The sequence below is a fragment of the Choloepus didactylus genome, chromosome 24 (assembly GCF_015220235.1).
Source record: "Choloepus didactylus isolate mChoDid1 chromosome 24, mChoDid1.pri, whole genome shotgun sequence".
In the NCBI taxonomy this organism is placed as follows: domain Eukaryota; kingdom Metazoa; phylum Chordata; class Mammalia; order Pilosa; family Megalonychidae; genus Choloepus; species Choloepus didactylus.
The window spans coordinates 5,144,658-5,158,545 of record NC_051330.1 but is presented as its reverse complement, the minus strand read 5'-3'; the positions used below and the strand labels follow the sequence as shown (position 1 = coordinate 5,158,545).

At 36.2% G+C, this 13,888-nt stretch overlaps 1 pseudogene; it reads left to right on the top strand.

Annotated features, from left to right (window-relative positions):
- Positions 1-5,826: 5,826 nt before the first annotated feature.
- Positions 5,827-6,760, top strand: LOC119519898 (annotated as a pseudogene).
- The last annotated feature ends 7,128 nt before the right edge of the window (positions 6,761-13,888 follow it).

The following is a 13,888-nucleotide window of genomic DNA, read 5'->3' as shown; positions in this document are numbered from 1 at the left end:
TCTTTATCCATTTTCAACTGTTTACAATCCAGTTTAACTTACTGTCTCCACAAATCCTTGATTGCATGTATTTCCCATTTCCAGTGCTCGTTGTCCCTTCCTCTTCTGGTGCCTGTATCTGGGCTGCTTCTCCTTCAGCCTGTGCAACGTCTGTCTACATTTCTAGTACCTCTGGAATGTTGACACTGAATTCTCTCTGTTTTTGTGTTTCTGAATTCATCATTATTTTTCCCACATTTCAATATCCCTGATATTCATCACTTTAACTTCTGGAAATAATTATCTTTAATCTTGAAATTCATAAAAACAGAACAATACATTATGCTCTCTTTTGTAGCTGACTTTCTTTTTCTTACTACCATATCTATCAGACTTTTCGAGGAACTGTATGCACGGTTTTTCTTTACCACATCTGAGAGTTTTCTACTGTGTGAATAGTTCACATTTTACTTATCAATTCCCTTGAGACTGGGCAATTGTTTACTATTAGATTGTGGCCATTAGGAAACATAAAACATTTAAAAGTAGTTGGACATGTCTTTTTGTGGGCATAAATCATTCCTCTTGAGCATATAACTAGAAGAAAAATTGCTGGATGATAACATAGATTTATGTTTTGCTCTCGTAGATACTAACAACTCATTTTTATCAAAGTGGATGCACCATTTTATCTTCTATCAGTCAGGTAGCAGAGTGCTGCATGCTTCAAATACATATTAAAACTTGCTCTCAGAGTGACGTCATGGGACACGGCAGAGTAGGGTGCTCAAAGAATCAGTTCCTTCACTGAGGCAGCCATTGAGCTTGAAAAACCAATCAGAATCAAAATTTTCAGAACTCTATATCCTAATAAAAAACTTATGTCCACAAAGGGAATGCTGAATGATAAAAACAGCTATGAAATTTCAGTGAGAATGCATTGTACATTTTTGCTTACCACCTGCTAGCTCCCGTTCTTTTAGTTCAATAGCTGTGGAGGTTGTGATATGTGTTTCCGGTGCAGTTTGATGTTGCCAATGTTGCCACATCCCTGATCAATGATGCTGAGCTGTTCACAAGTACAGTCAATGCTCATGGCACGTCCTTTAAATGTCCCCCTCTTCATTATTCCCTTGCATCCTACAGTCACCATGTGCTCAGGAAAAGTCTCTAATTTAAGGGAAGAGACCAAAAGAAAAATAATACTGACAAAATATAGAATTCCAGAGGAAATAAGCATTGCAGATAATAGAAGGAAAAAACCGCAATCATGTGATATAAAAACCTCATAGGAAAAAATTAGAAAGTGGAGAATCCTTCCAATGAGTAACGGTGAAAAAGTACTTCAGAAAAGTAGAGAGAGGTCTTCACATGTGAAAATTCTGTATCTGAAATAAAATTTTGCCTTTAAATGGTGTAAGAGTTGAGGCACATCTCTAAAGAGTAAGTTATCTAATAGAGAAATCAAAAATTGGAGAGAAAACTTTGAAAAACGATATCAATGAGGGAAATCTAATTAATAAAATTTCAGAAAGAGGAAAGAGATAGAAAAGGAGTGGGATTATAAAAATAAAATAAAATAAGATAATTCTTCAGAATGATGGAAATGAATTTAAAAGAAAGGATACAGAGAAACAAAAATAGTGCCATAAGTTAAAAACAGAAATAAAAATAATACACCATACTATATCCTTGTAAAATTCCAAAACCCTATTAATAGAGAGATACTCCTATAAGATCATCCAGTGACAAGAAGAAAAAAAGAGGAAAATAGAACTAGTGGTGAATGTTAGTGGGATGAGCCTGTAAGACATGTAACTGGACTGGGGGTAGGGTTGTGGAGAAATATTCAAGTTATTAGAAAAAAACAATTTCCTACTTAATCTCTTCACAAAATCAAAGCGGCAATCTATGACAGGGTAGAATTCTTGCATATCTGGACTGTGTGTTTGCTTGTTGATTGTTTTGGTGCTCCAAATTGTAATATTATTATACTGGTTATAGAATTATAGGTATAAAACTAAATCCCCTCAAAAATTAAAGCTCAAAAAGTAATATCTTAATCTGAATAGTTACACCCATGCTCATACAATAAGCATAAAAATAAATAAAATGAGGTATTGTTAAATCAAAAACAAGTATTTTAGGTTTCACAATAAAAAATATATTCAGACAGTGTACTCCTCTCTCATTTGTGCCACTACCTCTTTTGTCCAAGCCCATCAAACCCACAACCTCACAAGAGGGACCCCGCTTGACAACCAATTTTTTGCCAGAAAGTGAAGTCCAAATATAAGTTGGATCTTATCACTCCCCTACTCAACCAATTTGAGGTTTTTCTCTCCTGCATAATATAAATGATAAATTCTCCCCATGAACCACAGTGTCCATATATGCAGCCCTCTTTCCTATTTCCTTTCTTGCTCATCACCTCCTTTTTTCTGCCTTTCCGAGTCCCCGGACCCTCCGCTGGTCACCTCGAACCTGCCCCCCAGCCCAGGGATGGCCTCTTTATGAAACTTCTAAAGCAAAATCTGTTGGTGAGAGACAATGACATTCCCACCTACGTCTGGGCTTTGACTTACTGCATTGATTTTACTGAAGCAGTGACGTGAAGCTACTCAAGAAACGAAGACTGAGTAATTGGAAGGTAGAGTTAATTGTGGTTCTGGCCATAGATGCGCAAACTACTTTCAGAAAAAAAATATGACATACTGATCCACTAATCACGCAGTAAGATTTATTTTTGGCTGATAGCAATTAAGAAAGTCGATGGAGACAAAGGTAGCCTATTTTCCCTTTGGAATCAAACAGTTTGATAAATTGTAGTTCTTGGGCAATGTTCAAGCCCAAGGGATAGCAGCAATGTATGTGAAGGGATGGAACTCTTCAGCTACCAGTGTTTGCCAACATAAATACCTATGATGTCAGATAATGTAGGCATCACATGAGTATTCAGAGGAATAAACACATTCTATGATCTCTATTGAAATGAAAGTTTACAGCCTCCTTCCTCTTTGTAATAGGCTGAACTTTCAGTAGTAGTGAACCTCAGAAGACAGCTGGAAACTTCTTAAACAAAGAAGGTTCTTGGAGGGATACACGTAAGTCATTATTTTTAGAAGTTTGTTTTTTTAGGTTTAAAAGCAACCTGGGAAATAAAACAGAGGTGAAAAATCCTTGTTTAACAAATAATGAAAAATAGTAAAATATAAAGAGACCATATTGTATCATACATGATTGTCTGGTGTAAAATACAAAAATGCCAACTTTTCCTTGGAATGAAATTCATTGGAAGGACATATTGCATTTGTCTTCCTCAATTTAGGTGTTTCATTAAGGGCTATTATTTTTATTATTCTTGGCATATTTACGGTATGCTGGTTCAGAAGTGCATATAATGAGTAAGGGGTGTTTCATTGAGCTCAATAAGCTGAAAGTGTATTCAATTTTAAAAGGAATCACAATTAAAGAAAGTTATATAAGAAATAATAAAATAAGAAATTTAAAAAGTAAGTATGTTGTGTTTATAAAAAAGTGTACTATACTTTCAGCCCTGATATATTATTGGTAGGTAATTGAGTCAGTTAGAACTTATAAAAAACCTGTCTTGAGGCATTTTTTTTCTATTTTAGTTCCCTCACACTACAAGACACAAACATGGGTAGATAAGATAAAAATATGTGTATGTAAGGCTATAAACATGTTTTTACTCAAACACTTAGGGGCAGTGAGTAGCTTTTTAAGTTAAAGAATTCACAATATTTTAAACAAGAACAGCAGCAGAGAGATATATTAATTCAAACTTTATAATTAGAAACATATTTTAAATCATTCAGAAAATGTTGACTTATTTGACTGAAACAAATCCCAATTCTTATATTTTCTCTTTAATGAAATATATGAATTCTTTTCCTCTAATAATTGGAGAATATTAAATTAGAGGTATTAAATGATTGTTTAATTTCACCTCTCTCAAATCTAACATTCAACTTTACTCTGTGATGTTTTCACTATCCACCACCATGGGAACAGGATGAGCATAACATTTAAAAGGAGGATTAAAGGGGAGAGTGTGGAAGGTTGAACTGTAAGGTACATTCTTATAGATTTACTACATTTACTGGTAGGTTAAAGAATAAATTCTTTACAAATAGAAGGCATCAACCCGTCACTGCATGAGGAACCTCTAGCTGTATTATTTCTTCACATTGGTACTAAATGAATTTAGGTTCATCTCTTTGTCATCCATTCTTCCCTGCTACATAATTTCTTTTATTCTTATGGGAAAGACAGAGGATAATGAGAATGTGAAAGTTGCTGTGTGACTGATATGAAAATTGTTATGAAATATTTGCAATATTTAAGATGTGCATCTGATAATTCCATGCATTGTAATACTTGAAAAGTTAATAGAAAGAAAGAGAAAAAAAGAGCTTGTGGGGAAAAGATAACTATTCAAGTTATTTGATGTAAAGGAATGACAAGGAGAAGAGATTTTAAAAATAAATGATTTGGGGAATGTGTGGCTATCTCAGCTCTTATATTTGATATATATTATGTACCTTATGGAACACTGAGTAAAAGACTATAAATAGTAAAAACTTGGGTATGGTGAAGGACAAAAACAAGCTAGCCATTAGTTAAAGTACTTACTAAAATTTTGAAATTTGTGAACAATTCTAAATTGAATGTTCTCTAGTGAGTACTTGGCTAACGGTTTTATAGAGTAGATGAAGAAGGTCAGTAAAAAATAGTTCAGTTTTTCCCTCAGAATTATTTACTTCTTAAGTTCTCTAAAGCTCTGTAGAAATTGAGGTTGTATTTGTCATGGTACAATATGTAGGGACAGAGGAATATGACTCCCGGGGAGGAATGTAGACCTGGCATCGTGGGATGGAGAACATCTTCTTGACCAAAAGGGGGATGTGAAAGGAAATGAAATAAGCTTCAGTGGCAGAGAGATTCCAAAAGGAGCCGAGAGGTCACTCTGGTGGGCACTCTTACGCACAATTTAGACAACCCTTTTTAGGTTCTAATGAATTGGGGTAGCTGGTGGTGGATACCTGAAACTATCAAACTACAACCCAGAACCCATGAATCTCGAAGATAATTGTATAAAAATGTGGCTTATGAGGGGGGACAGTGGGATTGGGGGGGCCATGGGGATCACACTCCTGTTTATTTAGTTTGTGGATGGATGCGTGGAAAGGTGGGGGAAGGAAACAAACAAACAAACAAACAGACAAGGGCGCCCAGTGTTCTTTTTTACTTTAGTTGCTCCTTTTCACTTTAATTATTATTCTGGTTATTTTTGTGTGTGTGGTAATGAGGGGGTCAGGGATTGATTTTGGTAATGAATGTGCAACTATGTAATGGTACTGTGAACAATCAAATGTATGATTTGTTTTGTATGACTGCGTGGTCTGTGAATATATCTCAATAAAATGAATTAAAAAAAATATGTGGGGACAGAAAGCCTAGGGCACAATTTGGAAGTTGTGAGTTGGTCAGTTTTGATTTATCTAGAGTGTTGGAAGGGTTTTGCAAAGGCTAGTATAAACTTTCCATCATTGAGCAACTTTCACAGAATATATTTGAACAATATTATAATGATAGATATATGTGAACTGAAGTTAAATTGATTAAATAAAACTAAATTAACCAGGAAATGATTGATGATCAATACACTGAAGAGGCTCTAGATGGAGGTAATATTTAGTAATTCGGATGTGACACTACCATATGTATACATCCAATATAGGTTTAATATTGAGAGACTTGATTTTCTTCTTCTCTCATTTTTTCTTCTCTCTTTTTGTTTATTATCATATTATACCTGCAGTAATGAAAAATAAAACAGCTGTGCCTGAATTTATTCTCATGGGCTTTCCTACCAATCAAAATATGTCCATTTTGCATTCAGTGCTCTTCTCATTCATTTACTTCTGGTCCCTGATGGGGAATGTCCTCATTATCATGATCACAACTTTGGACCAGCACCTCCACACCCCCATGTACTTCTTCCTGAAGAATTTGTCCTTGATGGACCTCTGCCTCATTTCAACCACTGTCCCCAAGTCCATTGCCAACTCCATGACCCACAACAACACCATCTCTTTCCTTGACTGTGTCACCCAGGTCTTTCTGGTGGTTTTATTGACAGTTGCAGAGCTGTTCCTCCTCTCGGGGATGTCCTTTGACTGCTGTGCTGCCATCTGCCACCCCCTGCACTATGAAGTCATCATGGACACGGGCACGTGTGTGCAGATGGGGGGCTGCTTCTTGGCTGTGTGGATGTCTGATTTCTGTGATGCACACAGCTAGTACCTTCTCCTTATCCTTCTGTGGGTCCAACGTGGTCCATCAGTTCTTCTGTGACATCTCCCATTTATTAGCTATTTCTTGTTCAGAAAACTTAATGAGAGAAATTGTGCCCATCCTTATCAGTGTGGTTTTGGATATCTGCTGTTTTAGTTTCATCATTGTTTCCTACATCTACATCTTCTCCACTGTCAAGAAGATTCCATCAAGAGAAGGCCAGTCAAAAGCCTACTCCACTTGCATTCCACACTTAGCAGTGATTATATTATTTCTCTCCACTGGCTTCATTGCTCATCTAAAGCCAACTTCAAGGTCCCCTTCTGTTCTTGACCTTGTAATTTCTGTGTTCTATGCTGTGGTACCACCAACCTTGAATCCCATTATATACAGTCTAAGAAACAAGGACGTGAAGATGGCTCTGAGAATGTTGATTAAGGGAAAACTCATCCAAAAGTAAAAGATAACCCTCTGTTTTTTCAATTTCAGATAAAATTTACAAATATACACTTATCATTTATTCATTTTCCCACCAACTTTTGCAAGTGAATATTTAAAAGAATAAAAAAGAATCAATGCCTCATTAGGAATTTTCATTGGGCAGAAAAGTTAAATTTTGCTCTTACTGTTAAATCTCTAGAATTCCTGTAGTTAAGGATCCTTTTTCTCTAACCCCCTTCTTATGTGGCATTCATTAGCTGAATTCTAGGTATTTTTAAATGCTGCAAAGTAACATGTTTGCTCAGAAAGCATTTTCAAACATTACCAACTATTACCAAAAACAAAACAAAACAAATAAACAAAAAACTATCTCATGCTTCTCTTCTTATATTTTCTCACCAATTCAACTTACTAAAATCTTGTAGAATCCTTGGACACATTTTAATTTATTCCTATGAGACATCTTATTTTTATATCACTGTGAGTGAAAGGTGGTTTCAAAATTAAATGGCATGGTCTTGCTCACCTCATTCTACTTATGGGATACTGTCTTTCCTTTTATATATTGATTTAGGGTTTTTGCAAAAGGAGAAATGGAAAATGAGCATTAAACGAATTCTTCCAGAGAAAGTTGTCAAAACCTAAGGGAGTATAGAAACTATGATTCACTTTTCGTAATTAAAGGAATATTAATTTGGGTGATGCTTTATTTTTATCCCAACACAACTATGCTTCTTAATACAAAAATAAAATATATTTATATAATCATAAATATTAAAAAATCATATTTCTACTTTTTAAATAAAAGTACTCATGTATTTTACTTTCATTTTGGCCATACTTGAGGATTCTCCTTCATCAAAATTTTGTTTTGAGGCCTGTTGATTGACATTCTAGTAGATATCTCATAACTTAATCATTTTTCTACTATGATATACATGTGTATTCTTGTATTATGTAAAATAATCATACAAATGCATGCAAATGCTTCTTGTCCAGAAACATTTGCACAAGGTTCTCATTTACTGTTCATGTAATATTATGAAATTATTCCTCCAGAATATTTCATTTATTTTAATGTATTTTAATCTACAAAAATATTTTTAAATTAATGAATATGTGATTTTCATAGGGATAGATTTCTTTTAGACGCTGTAAGTTATATTTCAATTTTCATGAAGTATTTTTTCACCCAGGGGTATAACGTAGGTATTTCTGTAAGTTATTACTTGTTCACCTTGCAGAGGAACATGCTTATTTACTGTTTATTTTTCTGCAGTCTAAAATATCCATGCATTTATCTGTGGTGTCATAAAATTTATGGTTAACTTTAATGTGCTTTTAAATGGTATAGATACTAACATCTACTTCATGTAAATTTTGTCCATCTCTGATTATCCCTTTAATTAATGTTTTGTTATTTTTTACTAAACACAATTTCCAAGAATTATGTAATCAAATTTCCCAAGTTGTTTCCTGTGATTTTTTTATTACTTCAAATTGATGGCATTATTGTTGCATTATATGTAATCCATTTTTTTCATCATGTTAAATTTTATACACAGTGATATTTATATGTGTACTGAGATCAGAATAATTTTGAGATATTTTTTGCAGAAGTCTCAAAAAATCTGGAAATGTTTTGCTGAATGATGAAAAACATTTGTCAATGAAGACCCTTCTTAGTAAAATGAATTAATATTAAAATAAATTCCATCTTTCTGAATAAAAAGTGATGTTTTAATTATGAAGAAGTTTAATTATGACATGTCACATATCATATAGGGCATTTCATAGCCCAAGTGAGAACTTGGCATTAGCTTAAACTCTATGCTTCTCCATTTATTTTTCCCTACTAATCAATTTCCTAAGCATAGAATTTTGAGACTCAGCAGAGTATTCAAATTTGTATGGATTGTCCCTTATGTTTCAGCCTTTAATTTTACTGTGGTAAATCAGATGAAAATTCCCACATTCTGTTATTCTTTTAAAAGAGGCTTTCATGGGTTCTTGCACAGTTGCATCAGTAATGCATGTATCTGCAATGGGCAATCAAAAAATGCTGATGATCATTTGTCAATTAATATTAATTGAGAATTCATATGCTTATACTGAATAGACTTATGCAGATTCTTTGTGGAATTCTGTGTGCAATATCAACTGATATGTCTTCAGACATTATCCACTGATAAACAAAAATATATGTGCCTGGGGAGGGCTTGTGCACCAAGTGCTGTCCCAGAAATGCTACCCAAGAATCCTCTGGCCATGGCCGCCCTCTGTCCTGCTGAGGCTGGGTGAACACCTCATGTCTCGTCACCCACCTGGGCTTCTGGGCAATGCCCACACCCACACCCACATCATTCCACACTGTTCCACAGAAAGTGCATGGTCTAAAAGGAGTGAATTACTTCATTTATCATATCCTAATATTTATCAAATCCACAAATACAAATAAAATTTGTAATTGTGCTTATGTCTAAATTGCTATGCAGTGAAAGAAAAAAATTATACATAATTCTCCCCCTATACTTGTTTTTGGAACAAAATAAAGAAAAGTGAAAAGAGAGAGTGTAAAAGAAGTATGGCTTTACTGGTGTGTTGGCAAAAAAGTATTTATGATTTACTAAAAACAAATAAGCAAAATTAAAAAAAAACCTAAATGGATGATAATTTGGGAGGATTACAAATTATATTATTGTTCCAAAGCAGTATTTCCCTATACATGTTGTACCAGTTTGGATGCATTCGGCCCCCCAAAATACCATGTTCTTTAATGCAATCTTGTGGGAGCAGATGTATTAGTGTTGATTAGGTTGAAATCTTTATATTGAGTTGTTTCCATGGAGATGTGACCCACCAACCATAGGTGATAACTCTGAATTATTTCCATGGAGGTGTAGCCCCACACATTCAGTGTGCGTCTTAATTGAATCACTGGAGCCCTGTAAGAGCTCGGACAGAAGGAACTCAGTGCTGCAGCCAAGAGAGGTATTTTGAAGACGGCCACTGAAAGTAGACTTTCGCTACGTCAGAGTTTGCCTGGGAGAAACTAAGAGAATACCCCCAGATGCCTAGAGAGAAACATCCTGGGAGGAAGTCAATTTGAAACACAATCTGGGAGCAAAGGAAGAAGATGCCAACTACGTGCCTTCTCAGACAACAGAGGTGTTCCAGAGGCCATTGGCTGTCCTCCACTGAAGGTACCCTGTTGTTTAGGACTTAACTTGTACACTTTATGGCCTTAAGACTGTAACTTTGTAACCAAATAAACCTCTTTATTAAAGCCAATCCATTTCTGATATTTTGCATAATGGCAGCATTAGAAAACCAGAACACATGTCTGTTGAGCATCCAGAATGGTGATAAACAGATTGTTACAGTAAAACAGGCAGTCCTGCTTTTGGTATTCATCAAAAATGGTTAAGGTGAAACAGTGTTTTCGGGGTCTTCCGTAACCAGTCACACATTGGACGCAAGTTTGGAATTGGAGGAAAAGCTGAGATCGCAGCGAACATTGTAAGTTCCCCGGACCAGGGGTCTGGCGCCCCTCCCCACCCAGACCTCACAGACTGTCTTGCTGCTGGCTCCCTGAAAGGGGGGGGGGGACAAAAAACAGCAATCTGCTGAGGGCAAGAAGGGAGGCTCAACCCAGCCTCAACTGCAGAATTAATTAACAAATTAATTAACTAACTTTGGGAGCTGGGGTTGCTAAAGAAGGGCTGGGCTCCGAGAAGTGGGGGCACGTAAAAGCGGGCACCCAGTCCCAGACTCCAAAAAACCCATTTTTTTCCCCCTACATTTTGTCCCTTCTGGCTTCTCACTGATCCCTTATCTTTTTGCATTTCAATAGCCCCCAGCAGGGGTGGAACTGAAGCGGTTGGAGAGTAATTATCAGACAATAGCCCAAAGCATATCTTTAAATGCTCTATTCTGACACTGACAAAACTTCCAGGCTGGGGAAAGACTTGTAAAAGGGACTCCTTTTTTTTTTTTTTTTTTTTTTTTTTTCCTTTTCTTGTTTTTCTTTTCTATTGTTTGTTTTAATCTAAAAGTGACATATGTGGTTATTTTCTATCGGAAAGCCCAGGTTGAGGGACTAGGCTGGGCTTGGGGGACACAGAGTACCCACAGTGTCTTTGAGTTCCAGATTCACTTCTGAAGAAGGTCTGCATCCCTGTCTTTATTTGGGAACTCAGGCTGACCAAGGAATCTATCTGGAGAGGCCCCAAAGAGGAGAGGGGAGAAGGGAATAGTGCCCCTGAGAGACAACTGGAGTTCTGAGGATTGGGAGAGTGGAGGGAGGCCCAGCTCAACTGGCAGTTCTCCTTCTGGGAACTCAGACCCCAGGGGCTGGAATTCAGATTCCAGCTTCAGTCAGCCATGCCCCCAACAGGATCAGAGTCACCAGGAGAATAAAGTCTCCACACCTCCTTACACTGGTGGGGGAGCTGTGGGCTGGCAAGCACCATCTGCTGGACAGGAGAGGAAAAGCACCAATTCTAAAGGCCTCATAGGAGGGTCTTGTTCTCAGGAAAACTCCATACCCTCCCAATGAGACCTGGGCCTCACTAGACTGGGAAAATCTGACTAGGGTCGACCATATCTGAGGAGACCCTCTCATAAAAAGGTTACACAGAGGCAGAGCAAGAAACAGAAAAAACAAGAGGTGAAAAATTCTGATTAACTAAATAGAAACTAAATTAGAGGTCTAAGATAAGTTGAACTGAATAACAGAGGCCAGAGAACAAACCCAACCAACAAGAACCCACCCCCTAGGTAAAAGATAGAAAACAAGCTCCAGAATAAACTAATCAAGAAAATCAGATGCCTAGACAACTTAAGATAACAAGCCATACCAGGAAACATGAAGATATGGGCCAGCCAAAGGAACAAACTAATAGTTCAACTGAGATTCAGGAATTGAGGCAACTAATGCTAAATAAACTCAGTGAAATGAAGGAAGATACAGTGAAAGAACTGAAGGATATAAAGAAGACACTGGATGACCATAAAGAAGAATTCATAAACTTGAAAAAAAAATGGCAGAACTCCTGGGAATGAAGGCCACAATGGAGGAGATGAAAAACACAATGGAGGGACACAACAGTAGATTTGAAAAGGCAGAAGAAAGGATCAGTGAACTTTAAGACAAGAGATTTGAATTCATATACACAAAAGAACAGATGGTGAAAAAAATGGAAAAATACAAGCAGGGTCTTAGGGAGCTGAGTGACAACATGAAACACACAAATACATGTGTTTTGGGTATCCCAGAAGGAGAAGAGAGGGGAAAAGGGGCAGAAAGAGTAATAGAAGACATATTCACTGAAAATTTCCCAAGTCTTATAAAAGACAGAAAATTAGAGATTCAAGAAGTACAACATACCCCAAATAGAATAGATCCCAATAGACCTACTCCAAGACACTTACTGATCAGATTGTCCAATATCAAAGACAAAGAGAGGATTCTGAAAGCAGCAAGAGAAAAGCAATCCATCACATACAAGGGAAGGTTGATAAGACTATGTTCAGATTTCTCCACAGAAACCATGGAGGCAAGAAGACAGTGGCATGATATATTTAAGATACTGAAAGAGAAAAACTGCCAACCAAGAATTCTATATCTGGCAAAACTTAACTTCAAAAATGAGGGAGAGATTAAAACATTTTCAGACAGACATTGAAAGAGTTTGTGAATAAGAGACCGACACTACAAGAAATACTAAAGAGAGTGCTACAGGCTGATAAGAAAAGACAGGAGAGAGAGAGTTGGAGAATAGTGCAGAAATGAAGACTACCAGGAAAGGTAAAAGGAGAGAGAGGAAAAAATAAGATATGACATATAAATTCTAAAAGACAAAATGGTAGTAGAAAGTACTGCCCTTACAGTAATAACACTAAATGCAAATGGATTAAGCTCCCCAATAAAAAGACACAGACTGGCAGAATGGATTAAAAAACAGGACCCATCTATATGCTGTCTACAAGAAACTCACTTTAGACACAAGGACAAAAATAGACTGAAAGTGAAAGGTTGGAAAAAGATATTTCATGCAAACAACAACCAGAAAAAAGCGGGAGTAGCTATATTAATATCAGACAAATTAGACTTCAAAAGTAAAACAATTAAAAGAGACAAAGAAGGTCACTATATATTAATAAAATGGTCAATTCCTCAAGAAAACATAACAATCATAAATATTTACGCACCAAGCCAGAATGCCCCAAAATTCATGAGGCAAACACTGAGATCACTGTAAGGAAAAGTAGACACCTCTACAATAATAGTTGGAGACTTCAATACGTCACTCTCATCAATAGATAGAACATCTAGACAGAGGATCACTAAAGAAATGGAAGTGTTGAATTATATGATAAATGAACTAGACTTGACAGACATTTATAGAACACTACATCCAACAACAGCAGGATACACTTTTTTCTCAAGTGCTCATGGAACATTCTCTAGGATAGACCACATGTTGGGTCACATAGCAACTCTCAACAAATTTAAAAATATTGATATTATACAAAACACTTTCTCAGACCATAATAGAATGAAGTTGGAAATAAATAAAAGGCAGAAGGTCATAAAATTCACAAACATTTGGAGGCTAAACAACACCCTCTTAGAAAACCAGTGGGTAAAGGAAGAAATTACAAGAGAAATTAGTAAAAACCTCAAGGCAAATGACAATGAAAACACAACTTATCAAACTTAAGGGATGCAGCAAAGGCAGTGCTGAGAGGGAAATTTATTGCCCTAAATGCCTATATTAAAAGAGAAGAGAGAGCAAAAATTGAAGAGTTAACTGTTCACCTGGAGGAGTTAGAGAAAGAACAACAAACTAAACCCAAGGCAAGCAGAAGGGAAAAAATAACAAAGATTAGAACAGAAATAAATGCAATTGAGAACAGGAAAACAATAGAGAGAATCAACAAAACCAGAAGTTGGTTCTTTGAGAAAATCAATAAAATCGATGGACCACTGGCTAGGCTAACAAAAAAAAAGAGAGAGTGGATGCAAATAAATGCTATCAGAAATGCGAAAGGAAATATAACTACCAACACTGCAGAAATTAAGGAGAAAAAGAGAAGATACTATGAGCAGCTATATGCTAACAAACTAGACAACTTAGATGAA